The sequence below is a fragment of the Malaclemys terrapin genome, chromosome 9 (assembly GCF_027887155.1).
Source record: "Malaclemys terrapin pileata isolate rMalTer1 chromosome 9, rMalTer1.hap1, whole genome shotgun sequence".
NCBI lineage: Eukaryota > Metazoa > Chordata > Testudines > Emydidae > Malaclemys > Malaclemys terrapin.
Window position 1 is genome coordinate 32,898,142 of NC_071513.1, and position 24,699 is coordinate 32,922,840.

General features: G+C 40.9%; 1 long non-coding RNA gene across 1 annotated transcript in view; it reads left to right on the forward strand.

Annotated features, from left to right (window-relative positions):
• Positions 1–1,259: 1,259 nt before the first annotated feature.
• LOC128842797 (uncharacterized) overlaps positions 1,260–24,699 on the forward strand; it is a 163,875-nt gene continuing 140,435 nt past the window's right edge. The window contains exon 1 of the long non-coding RNA XR_008446120.1: positions 1,260–1,489. This is a non-coding gene — a long non-coding RNA (uncharacterized LOC128842797). The remainder of the gene's footprint in view (positions 1,490–24,699) is intronic.

The following is a 24,699-nucleotide window of genomic DNA, read 5'->3' on the forward strand; positions in this document are numbered from 1 at the left end:
CCAGTTCCATGCATATAGGTTTGCCATCCAACAACAGGGTTACCCAGTATTCATGTGAGCCCACTGCCAAAGACAAAGCGTGGAGTGGCACTTCATCTTCTGACAAGGTGTCATCCTGTGTCTGCTCTAGGTTATGCAGATTTCCCTTTTTGGTCAGCCAGACCACAAGCCTCTTTTTCTTTTGTTTACAGGCACACTCAATGTGTCCCTTTTTGCCACAGTGTAGACACACCAGGTCCTTACACTAGCATTCTGATGCATGGTGACCCAGATTACTACAGCAGTAACATTCCTGACTCCCCACAGTTTTGTGGGTAGGTTCTTGTGACAACTTATGCACCCTAGAGGATACACTGATGTATTGTGCCTCCTTTGTAGCCAGTTCCATGGAGACCGCAATATCAACAGCCTTCTCTAAGTTAAGCTGAACCTCTGTCAATAGGCACGTCTGTATAGCTTCACTGTGCAGGCCACACACTAACCTGTCATGTACAGCGTCATTTAATATCTCCTTAAATTCAGTGTTCCGCAAGCTTTTTCAAAGTTGCTACAATTTGTACAACTGTTTCATCTTCGTTTTGGTCTCTTTTGTGGAACCTATATCTTTCAGCAATTACCAATGGTTTTGGAGAAAAATAGGACCCCAGGATTTCCACAATGTCACTGTAAGATTTGGTCTCTGGCTTAACAGGGTGTAGTAAGCGGTGTAGCAGGGAGTAGGTCATAGCCCATACAACACTTAAGAATATTGGCACCTTCGTCTCTTCTGTAATGTCATTTGCAATAACAAAAAGCTCAAAATGCTCAGTATATACGTGCCATTGCACTACAGTCTCCTCAAAAGCTTCCAGCAGCCCCGCAAGTGTAGCCATGGTTTTAGTTTCAGTTTGCACAGTCAGTGCAAACAAGCCAGTTCTCACTCCCTTCCAACAGCAAAGGGGCTTTTTTTTTTTTTTTTGTACCTTGACATCTACTTCCTTCTGTTGCTGGAGCAGCACAGGAATCCCACCTTTGTTGCCATGTTGTTATATCCTTGGGGGCAAAAGTTTTAGGAAGAAATCACTTGAGACACAGAGAGCTGTAAACCTTAAAAGCAGCCATTTATTGCTACACACGAACTAACCAAAACCAGCCAAAACTGGCTGGGCTATCCCCTAATAATCTAACTCAGTTGCCATAGCAACATCAGGATTCTATTACCACGACAACCAAATACACAACAACCATCTCAATATCCTTTTTTCCAAAATGGGAAAGTTTGAGAAACAGCAAGGTCAAGATCATATATGTCAAGGAATGGCAGTAACAATCTAAATGCATTTAAGGTTGGTTTACATCTTGCCCTTCTGGAGCGAGGCATTAACATTGCCCATCAAGAATGGACTGAGCACTTCAGTGATGGCTTTCACTAGCCATGAGGAGTGTGATTCCATCTCACTGGTCATGCCACGTTCCTAACCACTTCCAGGACCTCTGTCCATGAAATCAGGTAAAAACTCTATTTTACATTCTTGTGTGTATTGGATTATTCTTTTTAGTACTTTATTCCATTGTCATGTAGTCAGTTACTTGATCTTATGCATACATTTTTGCTTAGTCCACAGGAAATTCTATATAAGGTCTATTGCTTTAGCAGGTATTTATTTTAGTGACCACCACTGTAATTTGTACTGTAATTATGATATCTCAAGATGTTTCACACATTCTGAGTCAAAGTCTGAAAAGGAATAATTTGCATATATTTCCTGAGTTGTACATGCAGTTAATATTGATCTGCTGGTAAAGGAGAAAGAGAACAAAATGTTGTCTAATAATAGCAATTACATTATATATAGTTTCTGAGAATCACTTTTCAGGATCAATTTTTGAACCTGGAGGACAGATTATAGCTGTGCTTAGCATCACTGCTAAAGTTAAGGTTTCTTGACACTTCACTTCTAATCTGTGACATACACCATATATTACAGCAATTTGCAGATGGTGAAAGCTCTTACTTTTAGTTTTTTTGGAGCTGGTACCAATGAATCACAAGCGTCTTGGCTCAAGTCTCAGATGGAGTAGCATGAATGGAGTTAAATTTCAAAGATTTGACCTGATATTTTAGCCAATTCCCACTGACTCTAATGGAAGCTAAAGCCCTGTAATAAGACTTTGAATGTGTACTTCAGCAGGCTTGTCTATACTGAAAAAAATGAGGGCCCATAATTCACCTCACTGAGTAGGGTTATTTGGCACTGTAGTAAAAATGACTCCATCCCATCTAGACTCCAACCCCCACAGTTGCTATCAGTTTTGGAAATGCTCTGGCGTAGAATTACTGGTCCCAGGTTTCCTAGAGTGTGTAAGTGGGGGATGGAGCACTCTGGTTACTGTAAACATTACCTCAGACTAAAACATCGGTCATTTAAAATAAAAACCTACAGAACCTCTGTCAAACTTGGTGTAAACATTTGAGTCCTGGGGTCATATACTGCTCTCGCTCTCTCTCTGCATGGAACTGCCTTTCATGCCAATGCAAATCCTGCCAAGAGAAATAAGTACCACTTATATTCTTTTTAAATTAACAACATAACTGCCAATATATTAAATATATGCCAAGAACATTGTCCCAAATAAGCCATAATCCTGCTGCAGAGTCATTACCACATTTGGTGATTTTTAGGTTTTCTTCTTAAAAGGCTGAACAAACAAGGCATGGAATCAACAGAATGAATATAACAAAATCCAGTTTCTACTAGCTCACCAGCTGTTGAAAAACTTTGCCCCTTCCAATTATTTCTACCACTTCCATCCCCACCCTGATGATCTCTAGAGCTACCCCTGTGGCCCTCCTGCACTCATGGCCTCCCCTCTTCTGCCACAATAGCTGCTTCTTTCCCCTTCTTCACTCCCATGGCTCCTTCTCCCCTCATGGTTCCCTATTCATGGCTGCCTCCTACTTCTGCCTCACCCCACATAGCTCCCTCCTCACCCCACATTCTCCCTTGCCCCAGTGGCTGCTTCTGTCCTTCCCTCCTCATGGCTCTGTTCCTCTCACCCTTATCTTCTCACCCATGGTTGCTCAGTGATGGTTTCTCCTTCCCTCATCCGCCATCTTATCTCTTCAGTGGCTTCCTCCATCCTTCTCTCCTGATGACTGCCAGTCCCCAGGAACTGAACTGTCTCCCCCTCCAGGCTCCTATGCTGGCAACAGATCAGTGCCCTACCAGCAGCAGCTAGCACCAGAGTTAGCTGGTTAGCTAACCTGAATTAAGATTACATTTTTTTTCTTTTTTTTCAGTGTAGCTATATCCTCTGTTCCCTAATATACCTCTTCCAGAGAGCTTGAGGACTCCACTCTGTAAGGACTTGAAACTGGCACGTTCCAGGATTACTGCATTTACACACACACACACACACACACACACTCTTATTTGAAAAATGCATGGTCCTAGGTATGTCTACAATTGGATCTGGGGGTATGATTCCCAGCTTGAGGAGACATCCCGCTCTAGCTCTCTTTGAGCTCGTGTGCTAAAAACAGAATGTAGCCATGGCAGTGCAAGCTTCAGGACAGACTAGATGTCCAAAATACGTGCCTAGGGTCTCTGCTGGGCAGGTATTCAAGGCAGCTACATTCTGTTTTTAGTGAGCTAGTTCCCTAAAAGCAACCATGAGTATATCTCCTCGAGTGGGAAATAATACCCCCAGCTCAGAGCATAGACATACCGTACTCGCAGTCGGAAAAAAATTTAGCAGCTTGATTTGCCTAATTTAATGGAGAGTCTTAACAACATGTTGTATATTTCTGATAATTAAACAATATCAGGAATAACAAAAAAATATTGATTCAACTGCAGAGCCGGACAGCAGTTATATAAAACCAAACTTGTTTTCTGTCTTTTTGTGATATTTCCAGATGCAGCATCTCTTTACTGAAGATGTTTAATGTGCTAGTGTATCTTAAAACAAAAGATACATCCATCCAGAGAAGACTATATTTACTGGGCCTGATTCTTCACAGTCTTGCCCTTTTGTAGGCTTTTGCCCCTGTAGAAACTACCCTTTTGACCCAAGAACATATAACACCAACTTTGATCTTCAAGTGCATAGTTTTAAATGGCTATACACAGTGCAGGGCAGCAGATAATCAGACCCCTCATGTTTCATGAATGTCCTGCACTTTATTATAGTATGGGACCAATATTCCGTATATATACACAGAAGAAAATAATTTGCAGCCAGATTGCAACAGATTGTGACATGGAGAGTAGGGGAGATTGTACAAAGAGACACCCCATTCTGTGAAATGCCCTATGACTGTTACAATCAATGGACTCTTCCCCTCGGTGCATCCCGAAGCAGACATCACTGTAACATGAGGGAGGGAACTGGTGAAAAGGCAGGCCATGGGCTATACTCACTCTATACCAGTCTGCAGAGCAGGGCAGCGTCAGCCTGCTAAAGGGGGTTGTGAGAGAGCATCATCCTGACAGGTGGCACAGCTTGAGCAGTGTCTCTGTGCAAAGGGCTCCCTTCATGAGCTCCCCATGGGCCCACACAGCTCTACACCACCCATACGCAGGCCAGTGGGTAAATGCCACAATCCAGATCTCTCCATTACCAATGGATTCATGCACAGCACTATCTCAATCATGGTGCGTGACTCAACCCATCCTCCCCATTGTCAAAAAGATTTGCCAAGAAACTTAAACCTTCTGGCAGCTTGTGAGACAACATGAGTTAGTAAATTTACAACATGAGTTAGTAAATTAACTGGCCTCTATCACCCATTGTACATTACTCAGAGAGTGAAGTGTACAGCATTCTTAATATCTGAAACAAACTGCCAAATAACCAATGCCTAGCACACAATAAAGGTCTTTCATAGCTGCCACAGTTCACAAGTTCTGCTTTTGGATCACAATCTCTTACATCCTATCTTTCTGACATGAGACACCTGAGATCGAATAGTCTGGATAAATATTATGTACATAAATATGGATATAGACACACATGCACATAAAGAGTCTATCTTTTGAGAGCTCAATAAAAATGCAAATTAGCTGTTGCTACTGCCTAAACAGAAGCAGTGGAAGTATACACATATTGACCTGCATGTTTGATACAATTATGAAGATAAACACGCAGAGGGAAAATTTACCCATATCGCATAAAGGTTTAGCCATGCAACTATTCCCATGGCGGTCACTCAAGGTCATGGTGCTAACTAGCTGATCCTCATTTCCATTCCCCTAGATCTCTCCGAAAACACACTCCACAGCATTAGCCCACATCTCACACTTTTCCCTCAATAATGTGGCTTTTCTATTTTCATGTGTTTTAATGTCATGTTTCATTTTTTTCATCTGATTCGAGCGGCACAAGGAAGCTACCCTGTTCCATCACTGTGTCTACATAAGCCTTTTTTCTAAAATTTCCCCATGTTGTTAGCACCAGTGCAAGCCCACTAATGCCAATGAGGAGCAGGTTTCACCTGAATGCTGGCATTTTAACCACAGGTTCAACCATCTGTCTGCTCAGAGCAGGTCTACAGAAAGTGGTGAACACACTGACAGTGCCTTTTCTGCACTACCCCTGCCACCATTAGGGTTCTCAGCTGTCCAAGTTTTCCCAGGATCATCCCCCTTTTTTGAGGTAGCTGTCTTGGGAAATCTGTAAAGGTGCTCAGGACACACTGCCAGCTGTCCAGTTCTATGGGCTCAGGATCATGGCAGATGTCCCATTTGTTGTACCGCAGAGGTGGAAATCCTAGCCACCATTACTACCACCAGCAAACCTGCATCAGTGCCAATAACCACAGGAAATTTTAGCAAAAGTGTCTACTATCAACAAAGCTTTGTAGGTGTGGGATGTTAATTGTCTTCAGAAAGGTCTGCATTTCATAGCACTCTGCATTAGAGTTAAGACACACTCGCTTGAGCAATATGCCATGACCTTATATTTCAGCAACATGTGCTTTATATGAAAAAAATGTTCTCTAGATGTATGGTACACAATGCTCTTTACTGATTTGATGCAACTGGAATGGTGACATACAATATATAACATACTCGCTACGGTAACCCCAAAGGGTGAGAGTTCAGACTGGAGTGACCTGTTTCATTGATTAGATCAAATCTCAGACTCACAGCAGTGAGTTTCATAGCTGAATATTTCACAGATGCTGTACAAAGAGGCCAATAATTAGTTACTTTAAGTAGAAGTGTCTGGATGGGATCTCCTTTTCCCACAAGTAAGCATGTACAATTAGGCTATGTCTGTGCTACAGACCTTACAGCAGCACACCTGCACCACTGTATGGTCTCCCATATAGCTGCTCTATGCCAATGGGAGTGAGTTCTCCCACAGGCAATAATTAAACTACCCCAATGAGCAGCAGTAGCTATGTCATTGGAAGAGCATCTCCTGCCGACATAGTGCTATCCACACCGGTGCTTTTGTTAGTGAACTTTATATCAGTAAGGGAGGTGGTTTTTTACACCCCTGACTGAGAAGTTTTACTGACAAAAGTGCTAGTGTAGAGACACAAAAGACCAAGCAACTGATCCATGCTCATCCTATGTGAAGCCTAGATAGGCTTGCAGACAAGCCTTGCATTGTTGTACTGCTCTCACTACACAATCACTGAGCATTAAACAGTGTCTCACAGTGGGAGGAAAAAGGAGGAACATATAGAACCACCAAGGTAATTCAAGCACATAATTTGACCTTTGTGTTTTACTCTGTTTTGGAAAGTGAACACATAAAAGAAAATCAACTGTATGTTCAGTTATTGTTTTTAAATCCTCTCCTATTTGTTAATGAAATTCTCCTATTCAAATCTCTCTACAGGCAGTGATTAGGCTGGTGCTATGGTTCAATAATTTGCATCCATAGAGAGTTTCAGTCTAATAAATGGCATTCAGATGTGATAGTTGCAAACACTGAACTTCTAATAGCTATTGTTGGAGCCTTTAGATTTCACCAAGAAGTATCCCCAGAGCAAACTAATATGACCATGCTTTTAAGGATTTTAATATACAGTTCCTGATATACAGCCATAAATATAGCAATAGGCAACACATGTATTGTGTTGAACATACACTTGAGGACATCATTCTTCAGGGCTGACAATCTGCCACCTTTCACAAGCAATAAATTAACATGAAAACTGAAAAATGGTTTTAAAATGTATTGGGCTTAATAAATGACAAATTCTGATGCCTTTCTAGGGGCTCAAGTTTTCCAAACTACCAGAGTGGAGAAGCTGCAAGCTAATTAACATCTACCTCCTCCCTGGAGACCATAATGCTAGATTGAGTGCAGATCTCCAGTCAGGGAGGGGAGCCTGTGACACTTTGGGGTTTAACCCAGACCAGTAAAGAATTGAGTTACTGCATGCCCAGCAACTCTGAGTGCCTTAAATGGTTGCTGCTGTTGCTGACAGCCCTGACACCAACAGCCACCCTACAAGCCTGCATACAGGTCACACTATAGCTTCCACCAACCTACTCCTTGTAGGGTGACTCCAACACCCTCCCAGTCCTGAATTTTCCCCAACCATCTGCCCTGCAATGTCCAGCCCTCTCCTGGAACACTCACAGAAGTTATTAAATTAATTGTTCCTTTAAAGACACAATACTCTGCAGTCTGTTATCTTAGGTGGGGTTAAGTCTGTTAGCTTAACTGGGAAAGGCATACTTTTTATCTGGATCCAAATCCAGACTTCCGTACAGTTCAGAACTCCAGTATTTAGGTTCAGATCCATATCTTAATCACCAAGTTTGCGTTACAAAATATTTGCATTAATATTTTGGCTTGTGTGATATGTTATGTCATTTCACAGGAATGTCACAAGATTCTGTTTAGTTTCCCATGAGTCTCATGAATTTTGAACATTTTATTGAAAAATTAATTTTGATGGGATACGTTAGCAGTAAAGAACTTTTTGCATTAGCAAAAATGGGAGTGGTGAATTAGCGAATATGAAAAGCAGATTTTGCCTTTGAAAAAATTCCCAATGAAACAAGGACCTTGACAAAATAGCTAAATTAATGTTAAATTGTAGATCACAATGTTATTATCCATTTCATAATGAGAGAGATTTATTCCCTATGTAGCTCTAAGTCATCTCCTGGTGTGATAACATAAGTGATTCTGAAAAGATTCTTGTCAGATGTGGATCAAAAGTCCCAATTTTAAGCAAAACTTTTATTTACTGAACAGTTTACACATAGTGAGAAGTGCTTGTCATCAGGGGAACTTGGCAACTCCTGTGCTGAGCAAAATAGTGTAGAGATGTCTTTTAAAGGACTCAAATCAAACCTCTTTCAATGTATTAACAGGGCAACTGTAGAGCAAAACAATTTTCTCAGGCCAACTGACAAGTTTATGACTTTTTCACAGCATTCCTCTAGTTGGAAGTCAGGCAATTAAACCTTAGCTTGAGTGCACGACACATATACTGTGAAGTGTAGTGTCTAAATTTATTTTAATATCATTTCTGTGAATACATTGTGAAAATTAATACTGCTTTATGCTGTGTAAAAATCAAGGCATTTCAAACAATCAAGCCCAGCTCAACTCAAATCTAAGGAGGTTGCAATATTCCTCATTAAACTGAAATACATTAAAGCACATACACCCATGACAACGGATAAAGCATGATATATGCTATGCCAGTCCCCAAATTAGCAACATTGTTCTTATATTAAAAAGAAAGAAAACAGTATGACCAGCAAAACAATTTAGTTAAAATTTGAATATGGCTCTGGAAATAAATCTTCTGATGTAATAGCATATGCTCACTTTTATACAAGCATTACCTCAATAAAGTAGCTCATAAGAAGCCAAAGCAAAAGTTGAAATGTTCTCTTTATGAATTTAATGTGTTCCATCAAGCAACAACAACAACAACGGGATAAAAGACAGAAAATCACAATATATGTGAAAAACATATAGTGTTGGACTTTTGTTAGGCTGTTTTCAACAGCTTTCTTCTGCACAACTTTCTGTTGCCCTTGCATTAATTTTGACTTAAGCTCTTTGCACTTCAGCATGTCATATTCATATATATATACACACACACACACACACACACACACTATACAGAGAGAAAAGCAAATTAATCTGCTTATTAAGAATTGTCTCTATTAAGTCATATCAAAGTGTATGGGTACTGTAATGGATACCGGCTCAACTTTGTATATGGTGAAGCACAAGAACACTAACTGCCTTCAAACTGCATTGATAGCGTAGTGTTTCTTATTTCTACAGACTGTCTTGGCTATATTTTTCTAACATTTGGCCATAGAGTTCAAACCCATTCAGTCATCCCAGATAACCAGTTGTCCCATCAGAGTTCCCCCTTCATAATGGTCAGATTGTAATCACTTTGTATCAGAATGAGCTAAATTTAATGTGGCAAACATTTCTTCTGGGAAAAAAAATCCTGATAGATTTTTCTTTCTATTGAATTACTTGGAGAAACCTGAGTATTTCCCACTGCATATTAGTATAGCGGAACATTGGCAGTGCCCTTACAGAGCTTCCAGTCACACTGATAACAATCCAATTAGCGACATAGCTGTGTGCTTAAGAAAGACTGTAGCGTCATTCAGCTGCTAGTAGTAAACTCAACTGTCTTCTAGAATAGACAAGATGTCAAAATTCCATTGGAGAATAATGTGCATAGGGCTTCACTGGGACCAGTACAGAGGTGCTGTGGAAGCATCATGCCTGAAGCAGCCAATGCCTCAGAGAGCTTTGGGGTGTGTGTGTGTGTGTGTGTGTATGTGTGTGTGTGTGTGTGTGTGTTACCACTGAACTGTCTCTGAAGAGGGAAAGCATCCTTTCCCCTCTGAACCCAGCCAATTCCATTGGCCACTGCAAGGCAGGAGGGGCACTTGGCTTTGCCCTCTTTGGAGATGTTAGAGCCAACAACTCCCTAAATACAAGGAATCCTATTCTATTTGGCCCTCTGCATAAATGGAGCAAGGTGGGGAGAGGCTCCTCCTGCCCTTTCTCTCTTTTGCACACTCATACAGGGGGCCAGGAATAATCTGGTCTTTAATACTGAACAAGAACCCTAAGCCCAATTCAAGCAGTACCACTGAAATGCAGCCATGTCTGGGATGGAAGGGTGAGGAAACTCTGTCATAGGCTGACAAAGCAAATCTCATCTCTTAAATAATATCCTCTGCAGGACCTTGGTTTTTGAGGTCTCTTCTGAAAAATCCACACAGAGAAAACTGTCTGAGAACCCCAATTTATCTACTTTAGAACAATGAATGGTTTAGTCATTCCTACTGGGATTTGAGCTTCTGTTGTCAGAGAATCAGCAGAGGATTGTCAGAGGTTGTCAGAGGATCGGCAGTTTGGTTCTTCTCTCATTTAAACTGGTGTAAATCAGGAGTCATTCCACTGAAGTAAATGACGATAAAAGAGTGTAAAACCAATGTGAGTGAGATCAGAAGCAGCCTGGCTCTATTGACAAGAACAAAGCTCTCCTACATGCCCTTGCAGGGCAGTTAAGGAGGCTTCCCAGATTACAGCACAAGGGACAGCTTCTTTGGCGCTCCTATGGATGAAGAGTGGGTAGCCAGGGATGGGGGAATGAGTGGAGCCTTGATTCTGCTCCTCCCCCACTGTGCCAACCAGTACAGTGCAGTTACTTCCTCCCTAGTGCAAGGGGGAATTTAGGGACTGAATTGTGATACGCGGAGTCACAATTTGTCTGCTAGCATGCTCCTGGGATGGCACAACTGCAAGATGGAGAAAGCATGGGCAAGTGTTTAGGACAGTAGCCTAGGACTTGGGAAACCTGAATCCAGGTTCTTGATCTCCCACAGACTTCCTGTGTGATCCTGAGCCAGTCACTTAGCCTCTCTGTACCTCAGTTCCTCACATCTGTAAAATGGAGATTATAGTACTGTATTTTCCTACCTCACAGGAAGCGCTCAGATAATGTAGTAATGGGAGCCATCTAAGTACCCAGGATAGAGGAAGATAGATTCAAGGTTGATTGTGTTCTTACAATCCTCCTCTGGCTTTCCAGTCAAGGGTGTCCAGAGAGTGTTGCAGGTAAAAAGTATTAGTTAATAAAATGTATGTAACTATGAGGCATGTAGGTAACAAAGTCCTTTGTACATTTAGTGGTTAGTATTAGAAATTCATCTCTAGCGCAAGACTAACCTGCTCCCACCACCTGCACAGACATGCTTTGATTACTTTTGAAGAATTGTCCTTCACCATATTCTCTACAGCAGAACCAGGAGGTTTTTAAAATAATTTGTCCTTTAGTCATCATAGTAAGATTATTTTAATAGCTCTGGCTGTGTAGAGGAGAACACGGAACTGAATTTTACTTATAAAATGTTTGTATCCATATTGATGTCTAATTAAGGTATTCATTAAAGTCTATAATGTTAACTTAACAGGAAAAATCTGGAGTTATATTACATTTTCCCATTAAACTAATGTAATTGTTTTTTAACACAGATTCTAATTAGATTATATTATTAACTAGTTCAATATCAATGTCTTTATCATGTTTATTATTATTGTCACTACGCAGAGCAGCAATAGACTTAGTATATATTATTAAATAACATTTCTCAAAGAGTTTAAAGAAAAGCCATGGTCCCTCAGTAAGATGCTACAGTACCACCATTTAAAACAAATATATTGCACTCAGGCCTGGTCTACACTAGAAAATTATAGCACCATAACTATGTCGCTCAGGGATGCAAAAAATCCACAACCTGAGTGACATAATTAAGATGATATAAATCCTGTGTGGACAGCACTAGTTTGACAGAAGAATGCTTCCATCAGTTTAGCTACTGCCTCTCGTGGAGGTGGATTACTTACACCAATGGAATATCCCTCCAGTCACAGTAGGTTGTGTCTGCACTGACACAACAACATAACCTTAAAATTAGGCTGAGGAGACCTACCCCTAATAACCCTCACCCTAGCCTGGGGAGTCCTACTGACCTCAAGCCTTACCCTATCACTAGGATCCGAAGCCATGCCAGCAGAGCCATACTGACCTCAAGCCTAACCCTAGCCCAAGGACTCCTACACTTAGTAACCTAACCCTAGCCCAGGGAGTTTACTTATACTTAATAAGCCTAACCTGAGCCAGGGGAGCCGTTCTGACTCCAACCCTAAATCTAGAATGGGGAGCTCTACCCTTCGCATCCCTGTCCCTAGCCAGAGGATCCCTATGTGAGTGAGACCTCTGCTCTTTGTAACTTTAAAACTAGCCCAGGGATCCCTACCCTTAGTAACCCTAACCCTAGCCCAGGGACCCCTTCTGACCCCAAGCTTAACCCTAGCCCAGGGAGACCTATCATTCATCATCATATCCCTAGTCCTGGGAGCCCTCCCGTTAGTAACCCTAATCCTAGCCTGGCATGCCATACTGACTCCAATCCTAATCCTAACCTGGGGAGCCCTACCCTTAGTAACCCTAACCCCGGGAGCATTGCTCACCCGAAGCTTTACCCGAGCCCTAGGAACCTTACCCTTAGTAACCCTAACCCAAGCCAAGAGATCCACAGTGATCGCAAGCCTAACCTTAGCCTGGGAAGCCCTACCCAGAGTAATTCTAACTCTAGCTCAGGGACCTCTATTGACCCCAAGCCTAACCCTTGCCCGGGGAACTTTATATTTAGTTACCCTTACCATAGCCTGGGGAGCCCTGCTGACCCCAAACCTAACTCTAGTAAGCATAGACCCTAGCCAGGGTATCCCTACTTTTAGTGAATCTAATGCTACCCTGGGGAGCCCTAATGACCCAAAGCCTAACCCTTGCCCCGGGAGCCCTATCTAAGCCTCTAACCAGGGAACCCACAAGAACGGCCATACTGGGTCAGACCAAAGGTCCATCTAGCCCAGTATCCTGTCTTCTGACAGCGGCCAATGCCAGGTGTCCCAGAGGGAATGAACAGAAAAGGTAATCATCAAGTGATCCATACCCTTAGTAACTCTAACCCTAGCCTGGGGAGCCCTACTCTATTGTCCACAAGTTCAACCCTAGTCCAGGGAGTCCACCAATCCCAAAGCTAACCCTAGCCCGGGGAGCCCTACTGACACCTAGTCTATCCTTACTCCAGGGTTCACTACCCTTAGTAACCCTAAGCCAAGCCAGGGGAGCCATACTGACATCAAGCCTAACCCTAGCTGAAGAAGTCCTACCTTTAGTAACCACGACTCTAGCTCAGAGAGACTTGAGCCTAAGCCTCGCCCTAGCCCAGGGAGCCCTTCTGATCCCAAACCCAACTCTAACCCAGCCACCCATACCCTAAGTAACTCTAACCCAAGCCCAAGAAGCCCTGCTGACCCCTTATGACTTATTATTTCCTCTGTTCTTCTTTTCCCTATAGTTTTCATTTGCACCCTTTTACATTATTTTCCCCCTCACCCGTTTTCTGTGTTATTCTACCCAGATTTGGACACCAGTCCTGCAGATTGAGGCATTCTCATGTTCTCCAAAAATATCTGTGAACTCAGCTTTGTCTGCTCTGCTAAAGTATTGGCTTTATTTATTTAACATGGTTTACCCATTAGAAAAATCAATAAAGGCAGAAGTAATGAAGGCCAATCTATTGGTGTGAGCTCCATGACCAGAATGTTAAGAATAAGGTCATTCATTGTCAAACCAGAATGATACCTAGCAAATAATAAACAACTTCTGACAGTAAGGGACAAGTAATCTTCCTACCAGGACCTTCATCAGGCAAAGAGAGCTGTTTGGCATTATAGTATAATAGACACACGGCTCTTACTATACTATTGATCACGTTACTGGAAATAAATGTAACATGAGAATTGCTTCATTGTTTTCCAAAATAATATCCTTATCCATACTATAACATTTTGTCCATTACTGACTCGATTTCTTTCTGGCTCAGCAAGGAATGACCTTAGACATTCTGGACATTGAGGTCGGGTCAGTTTATCGGTCTCCATTAGTTCTGCCCTTATTGATATTCTAATGGACATACCATGTTAAAATAAATTCAGTCAATATTTCAGCAGACTGGACAAATTGGAGTCCAGAAATGCTGCAAAGATTAGCATGATGTTCCACGAGTCACCATGCAGGGCTGATGTCCAAAGATGGAGATTAAATTTTTACTTTGCTACAGAGTAAAACACCTTCACAAGCAAATTGACATTAAGAAATAAAGTAAATTAAGAAGAAAAGTGACTAGAAATAAAATGTTTTAAGCTTTGGTGACAATTGGAAGAGTGAGTCAACAATGCAAATCTTATGATGTATCTCGTCCCATGCTAGTAGACATTCTGTAAATATGGGAAAAGCTTGATATTCAAGAATGGTGAAAGGTGAGAGAGAGTATAGACTGCAGAGGCAAATGAGAAACTGAACACAGTTTCTGAATCAGTATATTTATTATAACTTGTCAAAAATGTAAAACCTTTTTTTTTATAGAAATGTTATTTATTTTTTTATTTTTACTTCCCAGAAAAACATTTTTCAGTGAAAAATGGAAACTAAAACCAAGAATGTTTTCAAAGACTTGTTTTAAGGCTGAGGAAATGGTAGTTGAAAAACATTTTTGGTAAAATATTCAGTTTCCAATAAACCTTGAAAATTTTGACCATCAAAAATATTTTCCATAAAAATATTTGGGTCAAAAATCCATTTCTCCTCAAAAAATGTTCCAATGAAGATATTTCAACCAGTTGTACCTTTTACAGAAACCAAAGCACAAAGATAGAGTAATATTCAGAGTGAGAGTGTTTGCACACTACCGTCTATGGGCCTGATTCAAGGCCCTCTCTTTTCAGGGACTTCAGTGGGTTTTTATCATCTCCCAAATCATCAACTGAATACATAAAAAATAAATCAATGAAATAATGTCACATTCACATATAAGAAGTAAGAACAGAGAAAGAGCAAGTGAGAGTAGATAAGCAACACGGCTCAAGGGAAATATTAATTTATGTATCCGGCTTTTTATAGAGACAACTGATATTCATAAAAATCCCTTTTAGCATGCTATCATTCATTACTTATTCAGTACCATAGTTGTGATATAAGTTCAGCTTTTTTCTGGATGTAAATTATCCCTTTTTAGTTATTTTCCTTTTTTGTCTCACCATTATATATGGAGTTTTACCTATTACAATATAAAACATTTGGTTCTGACACCGTATTCTGTGGATCATGTCTAATCACACTAATTAGTCACTCGTTAATAATTATGGCCGTGGGAATCCACCAGCAATAGTATTTACATGTTTAAATCAGAATTGCATAATAGAGATGCCATTATGACAAACACTGGTATATAGTTTGGTCCACAATATGCTTCAGTTGGGTTCATGGAGAAACATAACCTGAAAATCAAGAGAGAAAAAGTAGCACTTGGAGATTATGAAACTCTGCTACTAGTGAGTTCATGTCTGTTAAAAATTGACTTCAGTATAAGGAGGTTCAGGAGAAATATTAATATGTTTATACAGGGCCAGTGCAACCATTTAGGCAAACTAGGCAGCCGCTAAGGGCGCCTAGTGGTTGGGGATGCCTAAAAGCCCACTCAGGCGAGGAGGTGGAGTGAAGGTGAGCTGGGGCGGGGGGGGGTGGACGCGGGGAGGGCCGCCTGCAGTAACCGGGGAGGGGGGCGCACAAGGGAACCGCTCCCCGCCCCAGATCACCTCCACTCTGCCTCCTCCGCTGAGCACTCAGCCCCTGCTCTAAGTCTCCTCCAATCGGCGCCGCAAGCCTGGGAGGGGAGGAGAATTAGAGCGGCGCTGGCGTGCTCAGCAGAGGAGGCGGAACGGAGCGGAGATGAGCTGGGGCGGGCTCCCCAGGCAGGGCTAGCTGCCGCACAGGGTGGTCTCCCCGGGCGGGGTTAGATTGCTGGGAGGGGTCTCCCCGGGTGGGGTTAGCTGCCGTGGAGGAGGGGTAGCTGCCCTGGGTGGGGGGCTCCCCGGGCAGAGGGGGTGGCGGGCTCCCCGGGTGGGGGGCTGGGTTAGCTGCCACAGGGGGCGGTGTTAGCTGGGTGGGAGGGTGGCGCAAGGTGGAAGTTTCGCCTAGGGCACGAAACTTCCTTGCACCAGCCCTGTGTTTATATATATACCCACACACATACACAGAGCGAGAAAGAGAGACCTGATTCTTTACATTGACTTCAGGGAGCTTTGGATCAGGTTCACATTGTGTAGAGCACTTTGGAATCCTTCTGGCAGAAAGTCACTTTATAAGTTCAAGAGCTTTGGTGGGTTTCCCCCCCAGTTTTTTTTCTTTTAATCGACTCTGGTGGTACATGCTGAGATTACCTCTGGATTTCTTCTTGTGCAGTTGTGTATTAAATGACTCATAAATCTAACTGTTCATTAAGGTCATCAGGGGGCAAAAGATTAAACATCCAGCTATGTTGTTCTCTGGTGCAAAAGAATAGCACCAGTGAGAAATAAATATGAAGTGCCCTTCTTTAGGAATTTCTCATTAAGTCTCATGCACAAACATCATAAATCAGCACCTAAATGTTGAGTTTAGGATGCAAAAAAACCCACCCTACTAGTATCAGGTTAAATTTAAAATTAATGTTCACATTTTTACTAGTGTTGCTTAATTAAAATAGCTTCTACGCTGGGTATCAAATGACTATGTATGTCTGCTGTCTTGTAAAGTATCATTTGTCTCATTACCATGCATAGAAATGTTCATACAAGACAGGTTTGAGTACAGCTATGAACCAATGGTAATCAATGCTCAGTAAATAATAAAAATAGGCGTCCGAAATATCTAATTACTGCTTCTTTTGTCATTGCTTCCCATATGAAATAACCTCATATATATTCATGTAGCTATATGAATTTAAACACATATATCTAGATATAGAGATATATATGTCAACATCTATTTACTTCAAACTCTAGAGACCAAGGGACTGTGGCAGACTGTAATTAACTGAAGTTGGGTACATGTTAAGGGGAAAACTTCTCTATCATCCATAATGCTATAGAAATGTCTCTCATAGCCAGCGCCTGCTTCCAGACTGGTTCCCCAAAATGAATATTTTCTTAATTAACCAGGCTGCTGTTTTGCATGACATGTCAAATGAAGCCATTAATAGCACTTCATCTGTCAGGTAGAAAGGTTAATTACCACTGGTCAGAGGCATGGGTAAAACTGCCAAAGCCATCTGCTAGATCATATCTAACACAATTGAAAAAAAAATGAGGTGAGTGATCATATTTCAGACAATGGAATAAAAAAAATTAACTCTCAAGATGGGAGGGGGAATAATCCTGGATTCAAGCACTCGCGTATTTTGAATAATTTGTGAAGTTCAGAAGCAGAACTCTGATCTGTATCTAAATAATCTACTCTATTATATTCTGAACCAGAAACCCAGATCCAAACACCCCAGACTTTGAAGTTTCAAAATTCAGATACAGACCCGGGCCTATTCCTAAAATATTCACCCTTATAATAGACTATTTCACCATTCATGAAAGAAAGAAAGAAAGAAAGAAAGAAAGAAAGAAAGAAAGAAAGAAAGAAAGAATCGTAAATATGTATGTACTCCAGTTTCATACATTTTGTCATATGGGAAAAGCCAAGTTTTTTTCCAGCCAAATATTATTCATCTAACACAGGGGTCGGCAACGTTCAGCACGCAGCTTGCCAGGGTAAGCACCCTGGCGGGCCGGGCCAGTTTATTTACCTACTGACGCGGCAGGTTTGGCCGATCGCGGACCCCACTGGCCGCGGTTCGCCGTCCCTGGCAAGCCGCGTGCCGAAAGTTGCCGACCCCGATCTAACAACATAAAATATTCATCTGAGTGGAAAAGGATATGAAGATTCACATTTGAACTACAATCTGCTGCATTATATGGTGCCACCTCGTCACCAACTCAGCCACATTGGATATTACAAGAAAGGGTGCAGGCACAAAACTCAAAAACAACCTTTAAGAAATGACTGATGGATTCAATCCATTTTTCAGCAGACAGATGCCTACAGACAAAAAACAGCACAGATTATACTAATTGACACTTCTGCTAGCAGTCTAAGGGTATACCTGCACTACACAGTTAACCCAGGCTTATGGTCAGGTCTTAGCCTTAACCCCTCTACCATCCACTTGATGATTACCTGTTGTGTTCATTCCCTCTGAAGCACCTGGCATTGGCCATTGTCAGAAGACAGGATACTGGGCTAGACTGACCTTTGGTCTGACCCACTATGGCTGTTCTTATATTCACAAATAAAAACTTCACACTCAGGTTTGGAGTCAGTTTAAGCCCAGCCAGCATACCCAGACGTGTGTGTGTGAGGAGGGGTGGCGGAGCGCATTAGAACCCGGACTTCAATTTAACTAAGGCTGGAACCTGCCCACTCTGCAATGTGGATTCGGTGTAAATCATTCAATAACTGATAGTTCTCCAATCCCTTCCCACAATTCCTCTGAAAGGACAGACAAGTTCTTCTGCATTTGATACATTTGACTGCAAAAGAATCCCAGAGTGTCTTAGCACAAAGAACCATGGAATATGCCCCCAGATGCACATGGGTGAGTGCAGAAACAGCAAGGACACAGTAGGGATAAGGCTTTACATGCTCACACTTGGTAGGCTAACTCAGGGGCTCAAACATAGATACCAATCACCTGAGTTAAGTGTATAGTGTAGACATAGCCTAAGGATCAACTGGCTACTAACCCTGTATAGGCCCCAACACCTTGCAGCCCCTGTGGCAGGGTTAGGTATGGACTGAGTAGTTTGTGTTGCCAATGCCTGTAGTGTGGATAAAGAGAAAAATACTCCCTAGCTCTGTCAAACTAATGATACATTCTCTCAATTCATTACATATATTTATTATTTATTTCAGACCCAAATGAAAAATAAAATCCATTATTATTTATTTAGACTGCTCTAAGTCCTTGCCCCAAGACAAGTCCTTGCCCCAAGGATCTCACAGTCTAGTTTAGCAAGCACTGACAAAGGTGTAATGACAGCACAATGATAGATCATGAGCTATGGCAATTATACTGCTACCTAGGAATTCATTAGCCATCAGGTGTCAAAAAGTTTCCTAAGATTGTGAACCTCTTTTGGCAAGCGAGAGGATATGCTCCATTAACAGAATAAGCAGTCACAGCTTTCATCAGTTCTTCAAGTTTCTTCTCCTGCCAACCGGCATAATTTCCCTCTTTTAGGTCTGAGTATCAGCCAGCTTATTCTCATCCAGGTTCCTATCTCAGCCAGACAGTATGGAAGCAGGAAATCTGTTGCTTCCAGATCTCAAGAAAATGAGAAATACAGCTGGGGCTCATCTATATGCTGATAGCACTGCTCTGTAACACACCTCAACTCCTTTAGTAGGCTCATCTAAACATAGTGCATGACAGGAGACAGAATAAAACCAAAAGGGCCTTCACATGAGTAAACCTTCAGGATGAGTATACACCATATTCTGAAATCTGAGACAGGAAGGAATGAAACCAGTGAGGTATCCCAAAGGTGTATCTGCTGCAAAACAGCAAGAGGATGCCTCTCAAGTCATATAAACTACTTCTGAAGAAGTATCACCCCAGTAATCAGAGAACCAAATGCAAGGAAGTTTTCAGGGGAACATGTTTCTGGAGAAAATGACTTTTAGGAATTTGTTCACAGTGTTGTTGTAGCTGTGTTGGACCTAGGATATGAGAGAGACAAGTGTGTGAGGTAATATCTTTTATTGGACCAACTTCTACTGGTGAAAGAGACAAGCTTTCAAGCTCCACATAGCTCTTCTTCAGGTGATAAAGAACCTTGTCTCTTTCACCAACAGAAGTTGGTCCATAAAAGATATTACCTCACCCACCTTCTCTCTCTTTTAGGAACTTAAGTATTTTGTAAGTCCTTCCTCTTCCTGAAACTCACCTTCTGTCTCTGACAGTGATCTCTTGGGGTGAGGTTACCAGGACAGAAAAAAACATTTCATTCCCTGCCCGTGCTCAAAGGAAAAGGGAATACATAGTGCATGTGTATCTGTTCAGTAGAATTTTAGTCTTACCAGACTGAGGCCTTTGATATGACCACTCAAGTGGTGAATCCCAGTGATTCTGCTGTAAACCTATCAGCCCTCATCATTGCAGCATGGTGACATTTCGTCATGGGACATTTCATCACAGAAATTTTCACCTCCATTCCAGTGCAATCCAATCCAAAGTATTCACATGATAATAGGACTGAAACATCCCTGTTTAAATGCCATGTGACTAAATGATGAGATAATCCCTTTGGTGAGGGCTGCTTGTAACCTCTATTTCTTCAACAGCAAGTTTTCATAAATGGCTAATCCCTATGGAATAACTATTTTCATCTTTTTCCCTGCAAAATGACTATTTCTTGATCACTTGGACCTTCCCTTACTGCACTTCCCTTGTCAGAAATGTTGGCCCTGTATTGACAGCTTCTCCCCAGGACTCTTGTTTCTGCTATTTTCCAGTCTCACATACAGGGGTTCCAGTTAGGGTGACCAGATAAGGGGAAGAAAATATCGGGACACATGGCAAAGCAAAAAAAAAACAAAAAAAAAAAAACAGTGCTGCCGGTGGATATCGGGAAACCGAAATATCGGGACAGTCCCGATTTTATTGGGACTCTGGTCACCCTAGTTCCAGTTCTGAATTCATTTACAGAAGTATAACTGAAGTCAGAATCTGGCACTACATGTCACAATCTTTAGTGAATGTTTAGTGAGGCCCCAGGATTCCAACCTTCCTAGGAACTACCGTTGACCACTCTATACTGCATCAGGATGACTTGTCTTTAGTGATCTGTGGTAGACAGGATGGACTTATTGTGACATCCTCCATGATCGAGACACCAATTGGTTCTCACAGATGCAATCTACCTGCTCATTTCTGGGACTGGTGGAGTGAAACATTTGTTCAGAAAATTAATTTTGTAGAGGCAGTTGATGGACAGCAACCATCCATCACAGTGCTCTGTATTTTATTCCTCAGAAATAAAAGGCAATGCCAGTAAAATACTACTACAAAATGTTGATACACTTCAATGCCACAGTGCCAAAATGTTGATTTGCTTCCATGGAAAGAAAATACAGAACAGATGTAATTAATTATATAAGCAAAAGGCAAATGAATTATGCTATCCCAAGATACTGCATTTAGTATCTATAGCTTTTGCTATGGCCATGTCTTACTCAGCAAAAGGTCTGGGGGGCTCAGCTAGCATTTACTCTACCTGGATCAGCATTGGCTTTTCTGAGTAATTTCAGTGGGGCTGGTGAGAGGACAGCCATTCTCCAACCCATTCTCCTTGCATGGATTTGGACACCCAGGTGAGCAATCCACATGTCTAAGGAAAAGGGGGACTCTGCCTGGGATGGTAGGGGGCATTTAGATGGCAAAGGAAATTCCTTAAAATCAGCACTTTTAAGAATTCATTCTTCCTTCTAAAAATAGTCTAAACTAATCTTAAATTACTAATCAAAACTACATAGAAATCTCACTTAACCAAAAGTCTGACATCTCTGACAAAGTGTAACTCAGGCATAATTCTATTGCAGGTGTTGGCTTAATCCCAACACAATTTATTTAATAATCAGGACCCGTATGTTCTCAAAGATTGTTTCTACACTAATTGGGTTTCTTTATGGATGCAAAGTCCACACCATTTGGCCAATGACTCTCTTCTTGTTATTGGGAGGGTGATTTAAGTTATCTGGCAAAGTGTATGTTCTTTCCAAAGTACTTTAACTTGCTGGGTAATATCAATTTTATTGGGTTTAGTTATTTGACTCAATACTTATTTGTCTACAAAAAGGTATCATTTAGTTTTTTTTTTTTTCTCTTTTCTGAATATCTAATAAGAAAGGAAAAAGAAAACACTGAAGGAACTTAACTTGCAACTGAAGGCAAGTGATCAAAACTTCCTTTACCTTCCCATTTCCCACCCAGACTTTTGCCTTATAGCTATGAACACTATGAGCAGAGGCCCACTGGGGGCCCTACACAGTGTGGAAGCAAAAAAACAACTGACAGGAAGGGAATGCAATGCATGACAGTTTGTTAGCAAAAGTTAGGCTAACTGTAACCCTAATAACGCAAAATTTGTAGAAGCGAGAATTGTGTAAGGCGAGTGGAAAAGAACAGTGTGAAAAGTTGTTGCGACGTTGTGTAGATAATGTGTAAAAAATATTGTATGTAGACTAAAATTAACACAAGTAAAAAACATAAAATATTAAGATGGCCTGTGTATAAACAAAATGCAGCTGTTGCTTATTATTGTTTGTAATGAAAGGTGTAAAGGTTTGCTGTAATTGTTTACCTGTAGAGAGACCTGTTTAGCTCTCTTCCTTTACGCAATTGTTAGAAAAAATAAAGTATTTGGCTTGCTGTACCCAAACAAAAAGTGAGAACTCTGTTATTCTCCGACAATTTGGGGGCTCGTCCGGGATGGCAATGCCTGCAGAGGTACTGGCAGCTTCCTAAATGACCAGCTAATGGCCATTCAAAATAATCTAAAGCATCAGGCTTGGCCCACTGCCCTTACAAACACATCAAAAGTACCATCTAATCTGTGGCCATAAAAACATACTTAATAACTTTCTGGGTGAAAGTGCAAACGTTCTCAGTGCTCCTTCCAAGCATATGGACCGGTTGGGGGAGTATGGGCTCCCACATACAAATCCTGCCGGGTCCATAAAACAAAATGCATGTAAAATTGGGTAATTCACCAAAACATCTAAAAAATTAAACCTCCTAATATGCCCAATCAATTTTTAGTCAGTGCTCCTAAAATTACATCTAACATTTAAATGGGGTTTAAAAGTCAATGAACATTTTGGCCGTTAAAACCCCCACAGCTACAGTGTATCCGTAAACTAAAGCCGAAAGCAGTTGTTACTCTTCATGACTACGTTTGCTAAGAGGATAAAAAACAAAAAACTACCCTAACAAAACACTTACTTTTTCAAGCTAATAATAGCTGTATGTATGTTAATGCCACCACATCGCAAGACATACATTTTAATCTCACTACCACTGCAGGCAATCATATTATTTACTGGCCTGCAAATCAAATTTTGCAAATAGTCCTTAAGTTCCAAATATCCTTTAATTAAACTAGTTTAGTACCTAATCAATTTCAAAATTTGCTTTCACTGTTAAGAAAAATTCAAAAAATCTCTAAAGTACAAGGGCAAATTCACATGCTTCAAAATAGATATCAAATTAAAAAATATGCCTTTCAAACAGCTTATAAAGTATCCACCTTATGTACTAAGTATAATGTATTGTGTTATATAACTAAAATTGTACAACAACCCCATCATATTATCGCTATAAAAATGTTATTGCTTATGTTGTTATTAGCTAATGTAAAAGTATATTATTGTTGTTATAAAAAACGTCCATGCTCATCATGCATTGTCATTACATCCAATCAAACCCCCTAAAGTTAAAGCATCTAATGTAAAATCTAAATTCCAAACTTTAATGCAAATAAAAATTTAAAAATGTTTATTGTACTAGTAGTACAAAATGGGGGGTTGTGGAAGCAAAAAAAGAACTGACAGGAAGGGAATGCAATGCATGACAGTTCGTTAGCAAAAGTCAGACTAACTGTAACCCTAATAACGCGAAATTTGTAGAAGTGAGAATTGTGTAAGGCGAGTGGAAAAGACCTGTGTGAAAAGTTGTTGCAACCTTGTGTAGATAATGTGTAAAAAATATTGTATGTAGACTAAAGTCAAAACAAGTAAAAAAAATAAAGTATCAAGATGGCCTATGTATAAACAAAATGCAGCTGTTGCTTATTATTGTCTGTAAAGAAAGGTATAAAGGTTTGCTGTAATTGTTTACCTGTAGAGAGACCTGTTTAGCTCTCTCCCTCTACGCAATTGTTAGAAAAAATATAGTATCTGACTTGCTGTACCCAAACAAAAAGTAAAAACTCTTATTCTCCAACAGCAGGAATATTTTTGTCCCCCCGCCCCCCCCACACACAACACATAATAAAAAGTGAATGGGGCCCTAAGCAATTGCTTAGTCTGCTTATGCCTCGTGCTGGCTCTGACTATGAAATGAAGCATAGAGACTTAACAGCATAGTGAAGAATCTCTGCTGTTGACAGATCTGTCAACATTTCTTAATAAAAAGAGGAAATCATTTTATCAAAACAAAAAAGCGCCTTTAATGAAGCTATCTACATTGGAAACTCACTTCTTACCCTTTAGTGAACAATTTGTTGCAAAGACTTCATTCTCCTACCTTCTAATTGACACATTTTCCTACCCAGAGTGTTCTTCTCTTTCTTTGAACATATCCTGTCAGGCACAACTTAAATATAAAACAAAATTAATTTGGTTGAATCTCTAATTTGATTCTGTTGATAAAATAATTCTGTCAAGTGATCCAAACCATTCTGTCAACAAAACATCTTTGGTTACTTTCAGATCTTTTCTTCAGATGTAATTTGCAAATGAAAATGTTTCCTTGAGGATTAATCCACATTTAAAAACGGGTGTTTTTAGAGTCTTATCCTGAGAGGTGCTTCATGCCTTTTAGGAGCACCATCCACTCTACAGTCAACAGCAGCAGAGGAAGCTCTATATCTTGCAGGATTGGGCCCTAAAATCTCCACTTGCCTGGCAATTTAATGTTTCTAGACATCTCAGAAATAGCCTTCCTCCTATACTCCATTGAGCTTTTGCAGTCTTTA